This window comes from Saimiri boliviensis, chromosome X (assembly GCF_048565385.1).
Source record: "Saimiri boliviensis isolate mSaiBol1 chromosome X, mSaiBol1.pri, whole genome shotgun sequence".
Classification (NCBI taxonomy): Eukaryota; Metazoa; Chordata; class Mammalia; order Primates; family Cebidae; genus Saimiri; species Saimiri boliviensis.
This window is the reverse complement of record NC_133470.1, coordinates 109,077,524-109,099,959: the sequence shown is the minus strand read 5'-3', so window position 1 is coordinate 109,099,959 and position 22,436 is coordinate 109,077,524. Positions and strand designations below refer to the sequence as shown.

Sequence of the window (22,436 nt, the reverse complement as noted above, 5' to 3'; positions counted from 1 at the left end):
CCGTATTATTTATAGAACACAGTAATGAACTTCCATTGCTTTATTGCATTATTTGGTAAACAATGTAACAAACTGGAGAACTAGAGTAATAAAATTAAGGTGATTTAGCAATAAAGCAATTCCCTAGATTTTAATTAAATTATGGAAAGTTATTATCCAAAGACTGTAACCTAGGACTCAGTAATACGGGTCTGGGGCATCACAGACTTAGGACTAGAACTCTGAAAACCCAAATAAGTAAAATATGTAGTTGATTTTTATTATGCATTAAAAATGAAGAGACATTAAGTGATAAATAATGCCTATAATCTTTCCTTTTTCTATAAATGAGGGTCCCTTGCAATAAGCATGAGTCCTGACATCTAGTAGCCTCTATCTAGATGAATATTTCTGAAGGATTAACTTCCAATGTGTAACAAATTTAAAACAGATCTTTGAAACAACTGAACTATTAGTTCTCGAGCACTCAATTGCTGTTTTCAGAATTATTTCCCAATATATATTCTGTAGAAAGAGTGTACATCTAGGCAAATAATTATAAAAATAAAAATACTCAATTGTTAAAATTAAATTTGAATATATCAAATGTTTGGAGCCATGAATATAACTTACTCCTTGATAAATAATGAAGGGCATTAAAAGCTTATTCTAATAAAATTTTAAATGCTAATTCTTATTAAATAAATGAATCTAAATTCAGAAACAAATATCCTTCTGTTCATCTGATTATCCAACTCAAAGAATGCTAATATTTAATTGCACTTGAAACTTTATTAATAATCAAAATATGTTCATAAGGACTTAGAATGATAACATCCTAAAACAGGATCAAGCTACCAAAAATCTAAACCAATACGTAGACAAAATCTGAGTTATAGCCACATTACTGATAACTGGAAAGATTAGGAATAGAAGTTGCTTCAAAGAAAATAACTATAAGTTTAGGTCTGGAGTAATCTAATAAGACTGTTTTCTTTATTGTTAGAAATTTAAAATAGTTTCTCAAATGATTGCATTTCTCAAGGTAGCACACTCATAAGATTCCTCAAAGACATTCTTTGCTTATTTTCTGAATCTTGCAATATTAGATTTTAACAGTCTTAAAGTTTTGTTTTCATTTTGCAGCCTCCTTGGATGTAAGTTTACATCCTATTCACTGAATAGTAAGATACCATATGGGCTCCAGAGACTTTATATCAATTAATCTCTTTTATAGGTAATTTTACTTTAGCCTTTTCCTTTCTGACTCGTGCTGTACAAGTATTTCATTACACATGTTTATTCATTTATTTTTCCAATTAAGGTTTTTGTACGTGCATTTTATTTTTTCAATTGTCTTTCTGTATAAATAATCATTGTAGTACATTCATCTACTGATTGCTCTTTAAACAATGACTTCTGCCAGATTTGTGTGCTTTGCCATATTCTCATTCTACATGCTGTTCTGCAGTGCATCCTTTATTTTCCCATCATTTTAATACTATTTTCGATGCTGATGACTGACAAATCTCTTTTTCTTGTGATAACTCTCACTACAGAGTCAGATCTAGTTGATATCTCTCTTTGGTTGTTTCACAAGCACTTAAACTTAAAATGTGCCAAAGCATCATCCTAAGATTTCTGAGTTGACACAACACTTTGTAAGTACAAAGGACATACTGTATTTATTTCTCTACCCCACCAACAATTGGAGTATATAGCAGCTATTAAGTATTGAATAAATACCTGCTGAACTATGCTATATGTTGTACAGTATCAAACCCCTCACACTACTAACCTGTAATTTTTTATGTAAACCTTTTTGTTGTTGTTGTATATACTGTCTTGGATTTTTTTCCTTGGCCGCCTCGGCTGTTTGAAGCAGGCACTTTCCAATTCTTCAGCTCAGATCCCCTTCTATTTAAAAAGTGATTAGAATACATCATTGCTAGAGTTCCTTTAAGCTCTCATATCCTTAAGAATAAAAGTTCAATGCTGTAGAAAATGTCAGTGAAAGCTAATACTTAAATTGAGCATTGAGGACTGCTCAACACATTTTTCTTAACTTCTTTTAAAATTTTGTATGACAGTTTTACTGCTATATATTTATATGCCAAATACTTTATCTTTTTAAAGTGTATGATTTCATGGATTTTAGTATATTTATAGTTGATCAGCCATCACTATAATCAATTTAGAATATTTTCATAATTCATTACTCATTAGCAATTACCCATATCAGGTCTCCCTAATACCCCCAAGGCCAGTTCCAGAAAATAACTAATATATTATTTTTACTATCTAGATTTACATGTTCTGGACATTTGATAAAAACAGAAATATACACTGTGCTATATTTTTGACAAGCTTCTTTCACTTAACATTAAGTTTTCAAGTTTATTCTATGTTGTAGTATGTTCAGTACTTAATTTCCTTTTATTGTTGATTATATGGATATATCACAATTCTTCATCCATTTATCATTTGATTTGTATGGATGCATGTTTTCATTTATCTTAAATATATAGTTCATAGTGAAATTGCTGGATCATATATTTAAATGTTTAACATTTGGAGTAGCTGCCAGACTGGACTCTTTGAGAAATTGCCTGAACCTCTTTATTCCCACCAAGAGTATAAGGATAGTTCCACTTATCCCTGACACTTGTCTCTTCAATATAGCCATCCTAATATCTGTAAAATCGCATCACATTGTATATTTGATTTTCATTTTCCTAATGACTAATAATGTTGACTATTTTTGTATGCTTACTGAACATTTGTATAGCTTCCTTGGAGAAATGCCAATATCCATCCTTTGCCTCTTTTAAATCATATTATTTGCCTTTTTATTGTATTCTTTCTAAATGGCATTTATATAATGTAAATATAAGTCCCGTATCACATATATGATTTGCAAACTTTTTGTTTATTTTGAATATTGTTTTTTCACATTTTTGATGGTATCCTTTAGAGCAAAAGAGTAATTTAATGATTATTTTTTCTTTATTTGCTAGTGATTTTGCTGTCATTAAAATTAAGAGTTGCTTAACTCAAGGTCATGTACATTTTCATCTGTTTCCTTCTAAGAATTTTATAATTTCAACCCTTACATATAGATCTTCGATTAATTTTGAGTTATTTATTGTATGTGTTGGGAAGCAGAGTTTTGATTTTATTTTCTCACCAGGGTAAGAGACAGTTATCCCACCACTATTTGTTTCAAATTTAACAAAAAAAAAATTATATTAAGTTTTATGGGGGTACCTTTGTTTCAAAACAACTGACCATTTATTGGTTTGTTTTTTGGACTTTCAATTCCATTTCATGTAACTGTATATTACTTAATATGCTATCAAAGAACTTGAAAATCAGTGTTGGTTACTGTTGTTTGTAGTAAATTTTAAATTTGGGAGTCTGCGTCTGCCAATGATGTTCTTGTTTTTAGTTATTCTTGAACCTTTGAAATTCCACTTCTGCTTGCCAAAACTCTTTGAACCTGCCTTTGACTCTCAGGCCCCTCATTTCCCACCCACCTGCGCCACTCCAGGCCCAGGACCTTTCTGTGGGAATCTGTTGGGGCAGCTCCTGGGTGCCATAGGAGCCTGAGGGCCACCCACCCTTGAAGCTAAGCAGGTTTGATTCTGGCTGGGGCTTGGATGGAAGACCAACCGGAGGAACTGGGGGCTGGAAGCTTTTGGCTTCCCTCTCCCTTCCCACTTTCTTCTTATCACAATGCTTCCCAACTGCCTCCTGACTCTCTGGTCCCCTCTTTTCCCAGCCTGCGCTTACACCGCAATCCACAACCTCCCATGGGTGTTCCTCTCAGCAGCCCTCAGGCGACATTGCAGCCTGAGGGCGCTCCAGCCCATAAGCTAAGCAGGGTCCAGCCTGGCTGTAGCTTGGATGGAGGACTGCCTTAGGAGACCGAGGGCAGGAGGCTTTTAGGTTTCTGCTCCTTTCCTGCTTTTCCCCTCTTGTTGCAACACTTCCCAACCACCCCCTGACTCACTAGAACTCCTTTCCCATCTGCTGTACCCGTGTCTATCTGTCCCGACAGCCTCAGTGTGCCATAGCAGCCTGAGGGCGCCCCAGCTTGGAAGTTAAGCAAGGTCGGTTCTGTCTTAAGGATTGGATTTGAGACCACATGGGGAGACAGGGGGCTGTAGTATTTTGGTTTTACACTCTTTTCCCACTTTACGCCGCGTTTCACAAGGCTTCCCAAATGCCCCCTTATTTTCTGGCCTTCCCTTTCCCACTCCTCTGCTTCCCCGGCTTGTTTTGGGACCTCTCCGTGCAAGTCCAATAGGGCAGCTTTCAGGTGCCATAGCAGCCTAATGGAGCTCCAGCACGGAAGCTAAGCTGGGTCGTGTCTTGTTTGGGGTTCGATGGGTTTATAGGGACAGAACTCTGATCTCCATGGGACAGAACCCCTGTGGGGAGGGGCAGCTGACATCTCTGCAGTTCAGTTGACTTAGATTTTCCAGCCTACTGGCTCTGGAAGAGTCCAGGCAATCTGGTTGAGAAAGAGTTACCCCCAATGCAGCACACCTGCTCTACTAAAAAGCAGTCAGACTGCTTCTTTAAGCAGGTCCCTCATCTTGTCCCTCTGACTGGGTGAGACCTCCCAACAGGGGTCTCCAGACACCTCATGCAGGACCATCTCCGCTGGCAACAGGTCAGTTCCAACACTGAGATGGATTTCCCAGAGGAAGGAGCAGGCTGCCGTGTTTGCTGTTTCACAACCTTCCCTGGTGGTACCTCCATGTAAGGGAAAAAAACAAAGAAGCTAGTGTCTGGAGCAATCCCACAACAAACAACAGCAGCCCTACAGAAAGTGGCCTGTTAAAGAAAAACAAACAGAAAGCAACAGAAACAACAGCAACAACAACAAATGAAGACCCCATTAAATGCCCAGCAATCTCAAAAATTGAAAGTAGGTAAGTCCACAAAGATGTGAAAGAATCAATGCAAAAATGCTGAAACGCAAAAAGCCAGAGTGCCTCTTCTCCATGAAATGACTGCAACACCTGTATAACATGAGCACAGAACTGGGCTGAGGCTGAAATGGCTGAATTGACAGAAGTAGCCTTCAGAAGGTGAGTAATAATGAACTCTCTGAGCTAAAGGAGCACAATGTAACCCAATGCAAAGAAGCTAAGAATCATGATAAAACAATACAGGGACTGATAACTAGAATAGCTGGCTTAGGGAGGAGCATAACTAACCTGATGGAACTGAAAAACACAAGATGAGTCCTTCTCAATACAATCGCAAGAATCAATAGCAGAATATAACAACTAGAGGAAAAAATGCCAGAGTTTTAAGACTACTTTTCTGAAATAAGACAGGCAGACAAAATAGAGAAAAAATAGTAAAAATTTGTGAAAAAAAAAAAAACTCCAAGAAATATGGGACTATATAAAAAGACTGAACCTACAACTGATTGGGGTACCAGAAAGAGAGAGGAAGGAACCAGGTTGGAAAACATACTTCAGGATATCATCAAGAACTTCCCTAACCTAAAAAGACAGGCCAACATTCAAATTAAGAAAATCCAGAGAGGCCCAGTAAGATGCTCCACAAGAAGATCCACCCCAAGACACATAATCCTCAGATTGTCCAAGGTCAAAATGAAAGGAAAATGTTAAGGGCAGCCAAGGGAAAGGTCAGGTCACCTGCAAAGGGAAACCAGCTAGGCTAACAGCAAATCTTCCAGTAGACACCCCACAAGCCAGAGGAGATTGGGGACCAATATTCAACATTCTGGAAAAAAATGATTTCCAACCCATAATTTCATATCTGTCCAAGCTAAGCTTTATAAGTGGAGGAGAAATAAGATACTTTTTAAACAAGCAAATGCTGAGGGAATTCATCACCACCAGGTCTTCCTTATGAGAGCTCCTGAAGGAAGCACTAAATATGGAAAGCAAAAACTGTTACCAGACACCACAAAAACTCACTGAAATTCACAGACCAGTGACAGTAGGAAGCAACCACATAAACAAGACTGCAAAATAACCAGCTAGAACCATGATGACAAGATCACATTCACACATAACAATATTAACCGTAAATGTAAATGGGATAAATGCCCCAATTAAAAAACATAGAATGGCAAGCCAAATAGAGTCAAGATCCATCAGTATGCTGTGTTCAAGAGACCCATCTCACGTGCAAAGACACAAATAGACTCAAAATAAAGGGATGGAGGAAAAATTACCAAGAAAATGGAAAAGAGAAAAAAGCATGGGCTGCAATCCTAGTTTCTGGGAAAAAAAAAAAAAAAAAAAAAAGACTTTAAACCAAAAAAGATCAAATAAGACAAAGAAGGGCATTACAAAATGGTAAAGGATTGAATTTAGCAAGAAGAGGTAACTATGTAAATATCTATGCACTCAATGCAGAAGCACCCAAATTCATAAAGCAAGCTATTAGATATCCATAAAGAGACTTAGACTCCCACCGAATAATACTGGGACACTTCAACACCCCACTGATAATATTAGATCATCAAAACAAAAAATCAACAAAGATATTCAGGACCTGAACTCAGCTCTGAATCATGCAGACCTGATAGGCATCTACAGAACTCTCCACTCCAAAGCAACAGAGTATACATTCTTCTCATTGCTACATGGCATTTATTCAAAATTTGATCATATAATCAGAAGTAAAACACTTCTCATCAAATGTAGAAGAACTGAAATAATAACAATTTCTCAGACCAAAACACAATCAGACTAGAACTTGTCACTAAGAAATTCACTCAATACCACACAACTACATGGAAATTGAACAACCTGCTTCTGAACGACTCCTGAATAAATAAGAAATTAAGTTATAAGTTAAGGTATTTGAAACTTATGAGAACAAAGAGACAACATATCAGAATCTCTGAGATGCAGCTAAAGAAGTGTTGAGGGAAATTTATAGCACTAAATGCCCACATCAGAAAGCTAGAAAGACCTTAAGTAACATCACAACTTAAAGAGCTAAAGATCCAAGAGCAAACAAACTCCAAGGCTAGCAGAAGTCAAGAGTTAACCAAGATCACAGCAAAAATGAAGGAGATTTTATATATATATATATATATATACCTTAAAAAATCAAATCCAGGAGTGGGTTTTTAGAAAAAAATAATAATAATAAAATAGATAGCTAGCTAGACTCATAAAGAAGAAAAGAAAGAAGAATCAAATAGACACAAGCAGAAGTTATAAGGCGGATATCACCACTGACCCCACAGAAATAGAAAAAAAAATAAAAACCATCAGAGAATACCATAAACCCCTCTATGGACATAAATTGGAAAATCTAGAAGAAATGGATAAGTTCATGGACACATACACCCTGATACCAAAGCCAGATGATAACATCACAAGTAAACTAAAGAACTATTTGTCTGATATCCGTACAGCCATTACAGCTTTTTCTTTTTAAAAACAATAATTAGTAAACTTTGCAATTTAGAGCAGCTTTAGTTTCACACCAAAATTCAGCAGTAAACACAGAGAGTTTTTAGATACCATCTCTCTCTCCACACAAAATTCCTCTGCTCTCTTACTATTCTGTAGGGTGCTACATATTTTGTATTCTTACATTCATTCCTGAGATTGTTCTGAGATTCAATTAAGTTTCTTGGAAATACTATGTCCTTTCAATGTTGGTATCAGAGCAATGCTCAATCTGAGATTAATTATTCTTCACTACTGAGGCTAAAATACTTTTGTTTTCTTTTTCAATGTCATGGGAAGATGTACCATTCTAAGACTTCTGTGAGTGCTGGGCATTATTATTGCTAAGTCTTTTAGAATGCTCATTCCCTGGCGTTAGGTACTTTTTAAAATATACATATGCTTACCAAGTCATGTGAACACTTAGGAAGACCTTCTGATGATCTCTTTAATTCTCTCTCTGAAGCTGTCTCTTCGGTACTCTGTTTTTGGAATTATAGTTGCTTTAGTCTTCCCCTACTCTCAGATCTATTTCCTAAAATCAGAAAGAGTGTTCTGCTATATGCCTGGATTCCCCTTATTTGTACTGTTATTTGGAATCACTCTAGGCAACAAGGTGAGTCAATTATAAGGCTTGACACATTTGTTTTTCATCTCTAAGTGATCAGTGTCCTTCTTTTTCTCATGTCTGGTGACTTACAATCTGGCTTTTCATAGATAATTTATTTCTGTTTAATAGTGGTTTTACAAGAATAATTCTGTTTCCTGATTTTCCATGTTAGTAAACAGTGAAAGTCTAAGTTGGAAGAATTAATGGATCTCTTCATTTTTCACAAGAATATTTCTAATATTTGTTCAAAGAGTTGGTAAAGTATATATTAAATACTAGCAGTGAATGATACTTAATCAAATATATATGAAGTTGACTTAAATCTTCAAGTTAGAATGATATTTTTATTTTTTATTTTATGTTTGTTTTTGGAATTCTCTTTTATTTAGGCAATTAGATTACTGAGTGACACATACTGGCACTCTACATTGATGAATTTTCGAATAAATTTTCAAATATGCATGCCATAGATATTTAAACTGAAATTATTTTGTTTTCTTAAAAGTAAAAATGAAGCTAATTGACATATAGCTATTAAATTTCAAGCCAGAGTGAAAAATTAATGTTTACTTGAAAATATACTACATGAAATGACAGTTAAATTAAAAGTAGTTAGTTAATCATAATACAAAATTACATGCTGCTGTTTACACCATCATAGGAAAGTGCCATATATTATATCAGAGGGGGAGTACATCCCATACAGAGACTGAGGGATAGTAAGGAGAAAATTATAGGAATTTCTAAGCTTTTATCAGTTCATCTGTTTTTTGTTTGTTTGTTTTTCTTTGCTGATAAATATTAGGACCTAAAATAGAACCCTGATTTTTAACACCCTTGGACTCTTCGGAGGATACAAAACAACAGAAATTAGAGAGTTAAGTTGCTCACCATGTTAAACTGAGGGAAGTACTTTGTATGTGTGAATTGGAGGAGATGATAAGGAAAATAGGAGTGATGATATTAGGAGTGCCTTGAGGTAGAGAAGTGACATGGGAAAATGATCATTAAAGAGCACATACAGGATGGGCATGGTGGCTCACACCTGTAATCCCAACATTATGGGAGGCTGGTGTGGGCAGATCACTTGAAATTAAAGTTTGAAAACAGCCTGAGCAACAAATCAAGACCCTGTCTCTAATATATATATAATTTGAACTATAATCATGTCATTGCACTCCAGCCTTGGTGACATAGTGAGACCCTATCTTTAAAAAAATATAGAGCACATCCACATTGCACTGTGTCAAAACTTGAATAAAATACACTACAGCCCAAATTTCTCCAGTCTATGTTTTTCTGACAGGTAATGAGGGTAGAGTATCCTACAGAGATATTTGACATATAGCAGAAAAACACTGCAGTAGCTGATTAATGATATAAACCAGAGATAATAAGAATTCAGAGTTAGGGATAACCACAAATATTTTAGTCCCTGAAGAATTCACAGAAATCTTGAGAATATGAGATTTCCTAAGCATATGATAAATGAAGCCACATCTTTTCATCTTCATGAACAAGGTAGTCGAAGCCAATATGTAGGATGGATAGATAGATAGATAGATAATAGTTAACTATATTTATCTCAGGTATATTAACATCTATAATATTCCTGTAGAAATGATGTTCTGCCAATCCCATTTTATAGATTAAGAAACTGATGTTTTGAGGTTAAAAGCTTAAATTACTTTCACAGGATTACACTATTGGGAAAGGAGAGAACTAGGGCTAATAAATACCCAAGTCACAAGGAAAACTACAACACAGTGATGAAGGAAATCAAAGAGGACACAAACATATCCAAAAATCAAATCTAGACAAAGTAAATATTTGGATGTAAGTCTCAAAACTATAAAATTTCTGAAAGAAAACATAGAGAAAACACTTTAGGGCATTGGTCTTGTAAATTATTTTATGGCTAGGACCTCAAAAGCACAGACAAAATCATAGACAAATGGTACTATATTAAACTAAAAGGCTTCTGTACTGCAAAGGAAACAATCAACAGTGTGAAGAGACAACCTGTAGAATGGGAGAAAGTATCTGCAAACCATATCATAAGGGACTAAAATTGAGAATATACAGAATTTAAACAACTCAGCAGTATGAAACAAGTAGGAAGAAGTTATGAACCGACATTTCTCAAAAGAAGACAATCAGCCAACAGATATGTGAAAAAAATACTCAACATCACCAATCATCAGGAAATTCAAATGAAAACTAAAATGAGATATCATTTTACCCTATTTAGCATGGCTATTACTAAAATACCAAAAATAGCATGATGAGAAGGATGTGGAGCAAAGGGAACACTTATACACTGTTGTTGGGAATGTGAATTAGCCATTAGGGAGAACAGTATGAAGATTTCTCAAGAAAATGAAATAAAATTACCATATGATCGATCAATCTCACTACTAAATGTTGATCCAAAGGAAAATACATCAGTATATCAAAGGGGTACCTGCACTCTCATGCATATTGCAGCACTATTTACAATAGCAAGTCTATTGAATAAATAAATATTCATCAGTGGTCAAATGAATAAAGAAAATGTGGCATATATGCACAATGGAATACCATTCAATCATAAAAAGAATAAAATAACATCACTTGTAACAACGTGGTGAAACTGGAGGTCATTATGTTAACTGAAGCAAGTTGGAGACAGAAAGACCAATATTGGATATTCTCATTTATATGTGGAAGCTAGAAAAGTTGATCTCATGGAAGTAAATCGAATGAAGAGATGCCAGAGGCTGGGAAGGATATTTGGATGGGGTGAAGAGATATGACCAGAGGTTGGTTAATCATACAAACATACAATTACATATAAGGAATTTGTCATAATGTCATATAGAATATTAGGGTGACTAGAATTAACAATAATGTATTGCATATTTCAAAGTAGCTGAAAGAGAGGACTCAAATTGTTCCCAACCCATACAAACAAATACTTAAGATGACAGCACCTCTTATATTTTGACTTGATAATTACACATTCTATGCATGTAACGGAGTATCATATGTATCCCCAAAATATGTAAAGTATTATTCATCCATAAAATAAATGCCCAGTTCTGTCTGATTTCAAATTTATAACCTTTCTAGCATGTTTTCCTGTATCTATGTTTAAACCTTTAGCTTTCTATGAAAGAATATCCTCTCACATGTCATCATTTCATTGTCATCAAATATGTGTAATTAATACTTCATATTTTTATAATAAACCATGTATTTTTGGTTGCTTAATAAAAAGTCTGAATGGTATAAGTAAAATAATATTAGCCAGCAGGTCAGCAGTTCAAGGTATTAATCTCAAATCTTCTACAAAGTGCCCTGAAAATGCTGAAGATTCCCATCCTCTTTCTGAAATCTTGTAATCTCTTTTTTTCCCCCTAAAGCATGTTTCAGGAAACACCATTCCATAACATGACACACACACGTGTGCGTGCACATATACATACACAATTCTGTGATAGAATAAATTTTTCAAATGCAAACTAAAGCTTCATTTAGAAATCTATGATGTAGTTTAGCATGGCTCCAAGACATATTTAGTTAAGGAACCTGTTAAGGTTTTTAAACATATTTTTTTTCTAAACTGTATCTAACTTGGACATAACCTCCCTTTTGTCAAAATATTTTCAGTGGAAAACAGTGTGTGAAATGTTGATGGTATGTTTTTTCTAATGATCTTTGTAGTTTTGCATTTTATTGCTGTTATTACTGTTCCTTAGTGGTATTTCAAAACAATGCTGGGAACACTCAGTAATTATTATTATTACTGGGAAAAATACCATTGGGTCAAATTTTCTTTTATCAGTATGTTTTGAATGTAAACTTCATTCTTTTTCTCAAACTGGTTTTAATATCAAAATCTATCATTATACGACAAAATTAAATAATAAGACAGCTTTCAAGAGTAGTATCTGAGGACTCTACTCTCACTTCTCTATAATTTTTAAGTTTGAATTCCTTCAGATGTTGTTTTCATGCTGTCACATAGCAAGATGGCTGTAGAGCTTCTGATAATCAGTTCAGACATGGAAATACCTTTTTTTTTTCTAAGGATAGAGGAAAACAATCCAAAATGTCCTTTAGAGGACTTCACACATATGTTTTTGGTCTCATGATTCTTCTTAATCCAATCACTGGTAAGAAAGCTGAAATGACCATGAATGAATTGAACTAAATGTTATCTACTATCTGGAAGTAGAGATCAGGTTAGCTTTCCCTGAAACACATGATTATATGCTGGAGGCAGAACACCAAAAAAAAAAAAAAAAAAAAAAAAAAAAAAAAAAAAAAAAAAAAAAAAAAAAAATCAATGTTTTCTTAAGAAGAGGAATGAGGGTATAGTCTATTAAGCATCATCTTAATATACTATATATTAGAAGAGAAACATCAGGTGGAAGATTTGGAAGTCTGAGATCTGTTGTCAGTTTTCACTTTTAAAAAAATGTGTTCTCAGGCGAATCATTAAAGCTATGTAAGCCTCAGTTTTCCTACTTACATAGGGATGTTATTACCTGCCTATTATTATTCAAATAGATATTTTGATGATAACAAAGTAGACAAATGGGTATGAAAGCTCTTTTATATTGAAGTATTATTTAAGAAAATTATTTTTAGTTAACTTTCACAAAGAAGATTCAACTTTTTTACACGATAAACAGTATAATTAGACACAATCCATTAACAAGACAAAAATGACAATTCGTCATATTTTTTCTTTGTTTATAATGACTTTGTTAATTCTTTTCTATAGGTATTCAAATAAAGCATTATATAAACAATGCTAAACACATCTCTTTTTTTATTAACAAGTCTTCTTGAAGATGATTTCCTGTATTTCTGATGAGTTTACAAGCAAGAGAAAGTTCTGAAATCCAGCAACTCAGAGTCGATATAATGCTTACAGTAACATAAATGACAAAGTGTCATTGATGACTGAGATGACAAATGACAACATGCATATTAATAAGCACTAGACGACATTCAATCACTGTCCAATATTCTTAGTCATGTTGAAGGACAATGCAATCTTCAAATGCAGCACTCACAGAAGAAATGTGACTGTCACCAAACAACTTCTACAACTTAGAAAGTCAGCAGAAAAGTGTCAAGGTTATGCCTACCTTCTTGGAAAGTTGAATGTCACCTGCATAATTTTTATATCCATGCTACAGGGCAATAATAATGGCCTCCAAGTTATATTTCTATACAGTAGTAACAGGCTCCAAATTATTGCATAGAAGTTGTGTCTACATGTATCATCAGTTCAAACCGTTCAACTAAATTTAGTAATGAATGAAATTAATTTTTTTCTTGGTGCTCTCTTTCTTTCTCTCTCCGTCCCTGCCTGTTTCCCTCTCTCTATGTATAGTTATTTGACAGGATTGCTTGTTTGTTTGATCAATCCCATTAAAGTAGTGTATCTAGGTGTAATGAATGTGACTCTTAATCTACTTATGTGACACAAGTGCAATATGTATGTGTGTATGTTTCTATATAACACACACATAAGTAATTTTTAGATCTCAAATGTCTGGACATTTTATGAGTCATCTACTTAATTTTTTACAGATTTTTTCTTTTTTCACATATAGAACAATTTTCTAAATAAATTTATTATCAACATATGATAAATATAAATAATATAGGTATTTGACAAAAACACTCCACAACACAACAAGGAAGAGCTGAGGTGAATCTTCCAGTCCAAAAACTAATTGTTCACCAGAGTGACAGGTAGACTGCATTCTCTGTGGTAGTACAGAAACAACTAATATTGTTGTTGTTGTGTTACAGCCCTAATGACAGTGAATGGGTATTTTGAACTGAATATGAAAATCCTTAAAAAAAAAAAAAAACAACTATGTTCCTGGGCTTGAATATAAATATACACAGAAGCTTCAACTCTTCTGCTTATACATTCATTGATGTTCTACTGAATATCAGCAGGTATTTTTCTTTTTGTCTACACAAAAAATAATAAGCTATATTGCAGAGATGAGTGGGTATTTCAAATGTACTTTCTTGAACTTGTACCATTAATAATGGTGTTATTAATTAAAACTTAAGCTATCTTAACCCAAGAAATAAGAAATTGTCTATATAAAAGTGTTATAAAGTGTTGGATTTTAATTCCTAGATCGGGTTGTCTGCAGACTTGGTTTCTCCGTAAGACTGTTTTCATGACCTGTAGATGACCACCTTCTTATTGTTTCTTCACATGGCCTTTCCTCTGCGCTAGCATACTCTAAATATGTTTCTTTCTTTTCTTATAATGGCATAACTCTTATTGAATAAGGGCCCCATTTTTATGACCTCATGTAACCATTTTTACCTCCTTAAAGGCTCTATCTCCAAATACAGTAGTATCAGAATTTAGGGCTTTTAATTTTCGGGAGGGCATAATTCAGTATAAGACATGTAGTTAGAAGAGAATTCAATTTGTGTCAAGTAAGAACATGGTACATTATTATGTACTAAAATCAATTTTATTAAATTAGTATTTAACATTCATTTGTGATAAAACATGTAAATTACATTTTCTGACACCTAAAACATACACAGAAACAGTAAATATTTGTTTTTATTAGCTTTCTAATGCATAAAAGAGAGAAAGGAATGAGAAATGGAAACTGTGTGTTTGTGTGTGTGTGTGTGTGTGTGTGAGAGAGAGAGAGAGAGAGAGAGATTGATTTCAGGCTTAGAAGAAGTTAAATATTGTTGGAAAAGAAGACAGCCATATGAAATGAAATGAAACATACTATATAAGCTAGTGTTATAAGATGAATTATAGGTAATGTTACTAAAAAATGCTTGTGTACAGGAATTTGGGAGAAGAATTCATGACGAATTGAGTTTGTAAAGGACCTTGAATAAGAAACCTAGTGGTAACTCCAGAGAAAGAAATTAGCATGAACAGAAGCACAGGGGTGGGGAAGGGCATGAAGTATTATAGATGTTTAATCCTACACTCCCTCCACTCCTCCACAGCGAAGAATAGGCAGATACACAGCACTCAGCCTCCAAGCTACTAAATGTTTCATAGTCATTGCTAAGCTGAGATATTCCGGATAAGTTATTATTTAGGATTTCAAAAACATGTCTTCCATAGTGTTAAACTAGCATGTATTTCTGATTCATGTTTATCTATACCCCCTTGTAAATTCGTTACCAGTACATCTGTAGAAAATTCAGTTACATGTAGGTAAATGCAAGAGAGAAAAGCAATCTATCTATCTAAAGTTACGAATCTTTTAAGAGACTGCTAATAATCAGATATCAGAAATGTGGCGCTTACTCCAGATACATATTTTGTAAGGATTGTTTTCCAAATAGTGTCTGCATTTATATTTCAAATACCACATTCAATTTTCGTCAGGTTTTCCAAAAATAAATACAGAGCATTTAAGGAAAATTATACACACACACACGCGCGCGCACACACACACACACACACACTCTCTCTCTCACACACATATATTCATATACATACATAAACATGTACAAATAAATTTAATTTTGGTATTTTTGTATTAAAATTTACCCATGAGTTAAAATGAGAGGTTAGCATTGAATGCTTGCAATTTATACTAGAGAAAATGGAGAGAATGTATACCTTGTATAGATGCCAACCATTTCCATATACTAGATAAGGTTACCTTAAAGTTGCCCATTAGCTTTTTTTGTATACATCTTATTCTTAGATTATTTGATATGGTAACATACCAGAAGGGCTAGGGTATTCCAGCATGTAATTCTGTGTTTAGACCATAACAATTGTACCAGGACCATCCATCTGACCTGCACTGGAAAAATATGATTGTTTTTTCTTCAGGAATTTTGGACTTTAGGCACAGACTGAACTAGTTAAAAGGTGTAGGACACCTAAACTTGGGTTGTAAGATCAAACAGATGTGTGCCACAAATGGTACCTGTGATAACACTAAACCATCAGTGAAATCAAAATTAAGATCCCTATTCAGAAAGCTTGTTTACAGAGAGATGAGTTGATTGCACATATACAGAAAAAAGAGAGCATGAACCTAGAAAATGGTGTAAGAATCACACTTATAGTCGAATTGGAAATCTGGTTATAATCTTTGAATACCATTTTCTTTGTCCTTGCAATAACTTCAACTCATAAGCAAGCTTGAATATTCTGTTTTTTATAATTAAAGTCTCTGACTAGGATAATCATTTTCAGTCTTGTTTATATATGCTTTCGGATCTCCATGACTACTCTAGAAATGAAATTGTTTGCTTTGCTTTGAAAGCAGTAAAGCATTTGCCTATTATATGAGGCATAAGATACAATATATATATTCTCAAAAGATACTGAATGGACAGAACAAACATTTAGTTGGCAATCGTTCATTGGGCACATTCAGTGTTGTGAAATTATATAATTTATGGTATTATGGCTTTTAATCCCACCGTAAACCTACCCATATAAAAACTGCTTCAAGTCAACACAGTATAAGAAAGTATTATATAATGTATTAACATATATCTCAACTATATTAATAATGATTAATTCATGCATAATTATTAAATAATATTATTTCTTCCATTAAATCACTTTCAGTCATAGTTTACTAGGAAGAAAATAGTTAAAATGACAACTACCTATAGCATAATTGGTATCAGTTTTGCTAGTTGGCATAATATAAACTTCCATTTGACTTTTGTTCAATCAAGTTTTATTTAACTATGTAACTATTGTGGGTAAAAGTAGGTGCACACATTTATGATACATAGATGTTTTGATATAGGCATGCAATGCATAAAAATCACATCACAGAGAAAGGGATATCCAACCCCTCAAACATTTATCTTTTAGTAACAAATAATCCAATTATATTCTTACTTAATTTTAAAAGTACAATTACATTATTATTGACTATACTCATCCCATTACACTTTCAAACACTAAGTATTAATCATTCTTTGTAACTATGTTTTTTGGACCCATTAACCACCCTCACCTTCCCCCATCCCCTCACTACCTTTTGCAGACTCTGGTAACAATCCTTTTATCTCTGTCTTCATGAGTTCAATTATGATTGAAATTTGATTTTTAGATAGCACAATTAAGTGAGAATATGTGATGTCTGTCTGTGCCTGGCTTATTTTACTTAGCATAATGATCTCCAGTTCCATCCATGTCTTTGCTAATGGCAGGATCTCATACTTTTTACTCTTGAATAGTTCTCCACTGTGTATATGTACTACATTTACTTTAACCTTTAGTATGTTGATGAACACTTAGGTTGCTTCCAAATCTTAGCTACTATAACCAGTCCTGCAACAAACATCTGAGTGCAGATAGATCTCTGATATACCAATTTATTTATTTGGGTTACATACCCAGGAGTGGGATTGCTGGATTATATGACAGCTCTATTTTAAGTTTATTGAGGAACCTCTAAACCATTCTCTTTAGTGGTTGTACTATCTTACATTCCCAACAACAGTGTATGAGCGCTCCCTTTTCTCCACATCTTCACCCGCATTTGTTATTACTTGCCTTTTGGATATAAGCTTTTTTAACTGAGATGAAATGGTATATTATTGTAGCTCTGATTTGCATTTTTCTGATGAGCACTAAAATTGAGTACCTTTTCTTTTCTTTCTTTCTTTCTTTTTTTTTTTTTTTTTTACCAAATGTCATTGTAGCCAAAGTCAGAATATTTACCTATTATACTTTTTCTTTTCATTTTAATGTCTAGCAGCCCTATTTTTCCCTTTCCAACTTCAACCCTCAAAGCCACCCAAAGAATACGTTTTTATCCTCCTTGGACATCAGTTTTGACTTGCAAAGCTTTGCCATCAGTTTTCACTTGTACAGTATATATGAATAATTAAGCTACATAGAGCAGACATATTGATTACGGTGGACTTGGATGTTATAATGAATTCTCACTTAATTGATTGAGTAGAATTTTGTACTTTCTTACGAACTGGGTTAAGTAAAAGTAATGACTGAGTCTAAGCCTTCTTTATATAACTCAAGACTTGTATCACAAAAACACTTTTTTTTTTAGTCATTACATTTATCAAACACAACTTTTGAGGCTCCCATCACTTGCATTTAGACACTTGAATATCAGTCTTATTCTCAGTTCTGGAGTTGTTCACATTGTTGACATTTACTGCCACGAATGGGTAGATTTTCTATTTTGGTCAGCTTCAATAGGAAGTATAACAATCAAACACAAAGTAGTGCCTGAACTCTTCTCCTGCTTGAGAAGGATTGGCAGGGCAACGAGAAGGAGCTGTTCTCCTCAGGTCTCAGGATACAAGCAAATAGTGATGAATATATTGTCATACATGAGAAAGAAGAGTCAATTCCATTAATCTCATGCTTTTGTTGATGACAGAACACAAAACTCTCTGCACACATTGTTTCCTAAATCCTCAAAGACATTCTATTATGCCAAAAAAAAAAAAAAAGCCTCATCAAACCTAGCTTTCTTTGCTTTCCTATTAAGCCACCAGTGACTACATAGGATGAATGTGGATGATGTTATTTGCTGGTTGCTAGGTTCCCTCCCGTTTCCTCTTGTCACCATTTTCATTTGTTCCTTGCTTTTTGCTCCTGCTGCATTTCCTTTGTTGGGATGCCTGATGAGTATTTGAAATCCTTGTGTCAGATTTACAAGAGCCTAGGTTACCTTTAGTGCTTCAAGACAATAGAAACCAACAGAAATTCATCTAAATCCCCTCCCAGAAAACTAAGGAGACACATCTTTTGGAAGCTCCAGTAGTTTTTCCTCAACTCTCTCCATTGAAAGTAGGTTAGTATCAAAAGATAATTTATTAAAACTGAGTCAACTTTTTCCAATGTCCACAATGGCTCTTCCAAAATTCTTCAGTTTCCTCAAGCTTCCAACCTTACATCTCCCTGCCTCTGCAGAAAGCCTTGTTGCTACTGCTTCTTTTTATTTTTCTTTTTACCTCCAAAGGGTATGCATTTTTTTTAAGATACATCATCTTTTATTTTTCCATCTCCCTTCTCTTCTTCTTTTTTTTTAAATTGCATTTTAGGTTTTGGGATACATGTGAATAACATGCAAGATTGTTGCATAGGTACACACATGGCAGCGTGATTTGTTGCCTTCCTCCCCATCACCTGTATCTGGCATTTCTCCCCATGCTATCTCTCCCCCAACTCCCCCCCCCACTGTCCCTCCCCTATTTCCCCCCAACAGACCCCAGTGTGTGATGCTCCCCTCCCTGTGTCCATGTGTTCTCATTGTTCAACACCCACCTATGAGTGATAACATGCGGTGTTTGATTTTCTGCTCTTGCGTCAGTTTGCTGAGAATGATGGTTTCCAGTTTCATCCATGTCCCTACAAAGGACATGAACTCATCGTTTTTTAAGGCTGCACAGTATTCCATGGTGTATATGTGCCACATTTTCCCTGTCTATCACCGATGGGCATTTGGCTTGGTTCCAGGTCTTTGCTATTGTAAACAGTGCTGCAGTCAACATTCGTGTGCATGTGTCCTTACGGTAGAACGATTTATAATCCTTTGGTTATATACCCAGTAATGGGATTGCTGGGTCAAATAGAATTTCTATTTCTAGGTCCTTAAGGAAGCACCACACTGTCTTCCACAATGGTTGAACTAATTTACACTCCCACCAACAGTGTTAAAGTGTTCCTATTTCGCCACATCCTCTCCAGCATCTGTTGTCTCCAGATTTTTTAATGATCGCCATTCTAACTGGCGTGAGGTGGTATCTCAATGTGGTTTTGATTTGCATTTCTCTAATGAACAGTGATGATGAGCATTTTTTTCATATGTTTGTTGGTTTCGTGTATGTCTTCTTTTGTAAAGCACATTTTCATATTTGTATTAGTCTGTTCTCACACTGCTATAAAGAAATACCTAAGACTAGGTAATTTATAACGGAAAGAGATTTAGTTGGCTCACAGTTCCACAGGCTTTACATGATGTATAGTGGTATCTGCTTCTGGGAAGACCTCAGGACGCTTCCAATCATGACAAAAGCAAAGGTGGACCAGTTGTCTCACACAGTGGGAGTAGGAGCAAGAAAAATGGTGGCGGGAGGTGCCACATACTTGTAAGCAACCAGATCTCGTGAGAACTCACTATCGTGAGGTCAGTACCAAGGCGGATGGTGCTAAACGATTCATAAGAAACCACCCCTATGATCAAATCACCTCCCACCAGGGCCTACCTCCAACACTGAGAATTACAATTCAACATCAGATTTGGTGGGCACACAGTTCCAAACCATGTCAGTTTAGTTGTTGAATATTTGTATGTCTTCTTTTGAGAAATATTTATTCAAATTTCTTTTCTTGGTTTCTGATCAGATTATCAGATTTTTTTCTATATAATTATTTGAGCTCCTTATATGTTCTGATTATTAATGTCTTGTCAGATGGGTACATTGCAACTATTTTCTCCCATTTTGTGGGTTGCCTCTTCAGTTTAATTGTTACCTTTGCTGTGCAGACTTGATGTGATCCCATTTGTTCTCTTTTGTTTGTTTGCCTGTGCTTGAGGGGTATGACTCAAAAAGTTTTGCTCAATATAATGACCTGAAGAGTTTCCTCAATGTTTTCTTACAGCAGCTTTATAGTTTCAGGTCTTACATTTAAATCTTTAATCCACTTTGATTTGTTTTTTGTATATGGCAAGATATAGGGCTCTAGTCTCATTCCTCTGCATATAGATATCCAGTTTTCCCAGAATCATTTATTGAACAAATTGTCTTTTTCTCAGTGTATGCTCTTGGCATCTTTGTCAAAAATGAGTTCACTCTAGGTGTGTGGATTTTTGGGGTTCTCTATTTTGTTCCACTGGGCTACATGTCTGTTTTTATACTGGTACCATGTTGTTTTGGTTAACAGAGCTCTGTAGTAAAATTTGAAGCCAGGTAATATGATTCCTTAGTTTTGTTCTGTTTGCTTAATATATCTTTGGTAATTCTGGGACTTTTATGGTTTCATATAAATTTTAGAAATTTTTTCTATTTCTGTGAAGAATGTCATTGGTATTTTGATAGACATTCCATTTAATACATTGCTTTGTATAGTTTGGACATTTTAACAATATTAATTCTTCCAATCCATGAACCTGGAATGTCTTTGCATTTTTAGGTGTAATTTTCAACTTCTTTCATGAGTATTTTACAGTTTTTGTTGTAGAGTATTTGCACTTCTTGCTTAAATCCTAGGTATTAAATTGTATTTGTGGCTATTTTTAATGGAATTACTTCTTAAATTTCCTTTTCAGGCTGCTCACTGTTGGCATATAGAAATGTCAATGATTTTTTAATGCTGATTTTGTATCCTACAATTTTACTGAATTTGTTTATCAGTTATGATTTTTTTTTTTTTTTTTTGGTGAAGTCTTTAGGTTTGTCCAAATACAAGATCCTATCATCTGTAAACAAGCATAATTTGACTTCTTTCCAAATTAGTTGCCTTTCATTAGCTTCTGTTGTGTGATTACTCCTGCTAGGACTTCCAGTACTATGTTGAATAACAGTGGTGAAAGAGGGCATCCTTGTCGTGTTTCACATCTTAGTTTTAGAAAAGTCTTTCAAGTTTTCCCATTCAGTATGATACTAGATCTCTCACATGTGGCTTTTATTATATTGATTTATGTTCCTGCTATACCCAGGTTTTTGAGGGGTTTTATTACAAAGAGATGTTAAATATTATCAGATGCTTTTTCAGCCTCAATTGAAATGATCATATGTTTCATGTCCTGCATTCTGTTGATATAATAAATCACATTGGTTGATTTGTGTATGTTGAACCACTCCTGAATCTCAGAGATGAATCACACTTTGTTATAATTAATGATCTTTTTAATTTGTTGTTGAAGTCTGTTTGCTAGTATTACTTTGCATATTTTGCATCAATATTATTCAGAGATATTTGCCTGTATATTTCTTTTTTTTTTTTTTTTAATGTGTTTCCTTTTGGTATCAAGGTTATACTGGCCCCATATAATGAATTGAGAAGTATTGCCTTCTCCTCTATTTTTCAGAATAATTTTCTTAGGATTGGTAGAAGTTCTTTCTTAAATGTTTGATAGAATTCAGCAGTGAAACGATCATGTCTCCAGCTTTTGTTTACTGAGATAATTTTTTTATTATGGCTTCAATCTCATTACTTGCTATTGGTTTTTCAGGTTTTGCATTTTTTCCTGGTTCAGCTTTGGTAGGTTATAAGAGTCTAGGGACTTGCCTATTTCATCTACACTTTCCAATTTATTGACGTGTTTCAGTTTATCTTTTAAATTGTTTTCTCCAAATCAGTTTCTTTTTTTCTGATCTAATCTTTACTGTGTATTTGCTTTTAACAATTTTGGGTTTGATTTGGT

The 22,436-nt window shown here is 34.4% G+C and overlaps 1 long non-coding RNA gene across 1 annotated transcript in view; it reads left to right on the top strand.

Annotated features, from left to right (window-relative positions):
• LOC141582672 (uncharacterized) overlaps positions 1-22,436 on the top strand; it is a 570,647-nt gene that overhangs the window by 294,541 nt on the left and 253,670 nt on the right. Inside the window, exon 2 of the long non-coding RNA XR_012515554.1 lies at positions 12,314-12,378. This is a non-coding gene — a long non-coding RNA (uncharacterized LOC141582672). The remainder of the gene's footprint in view (positions 1-12,313; positions 12,379-22,436) is intronic.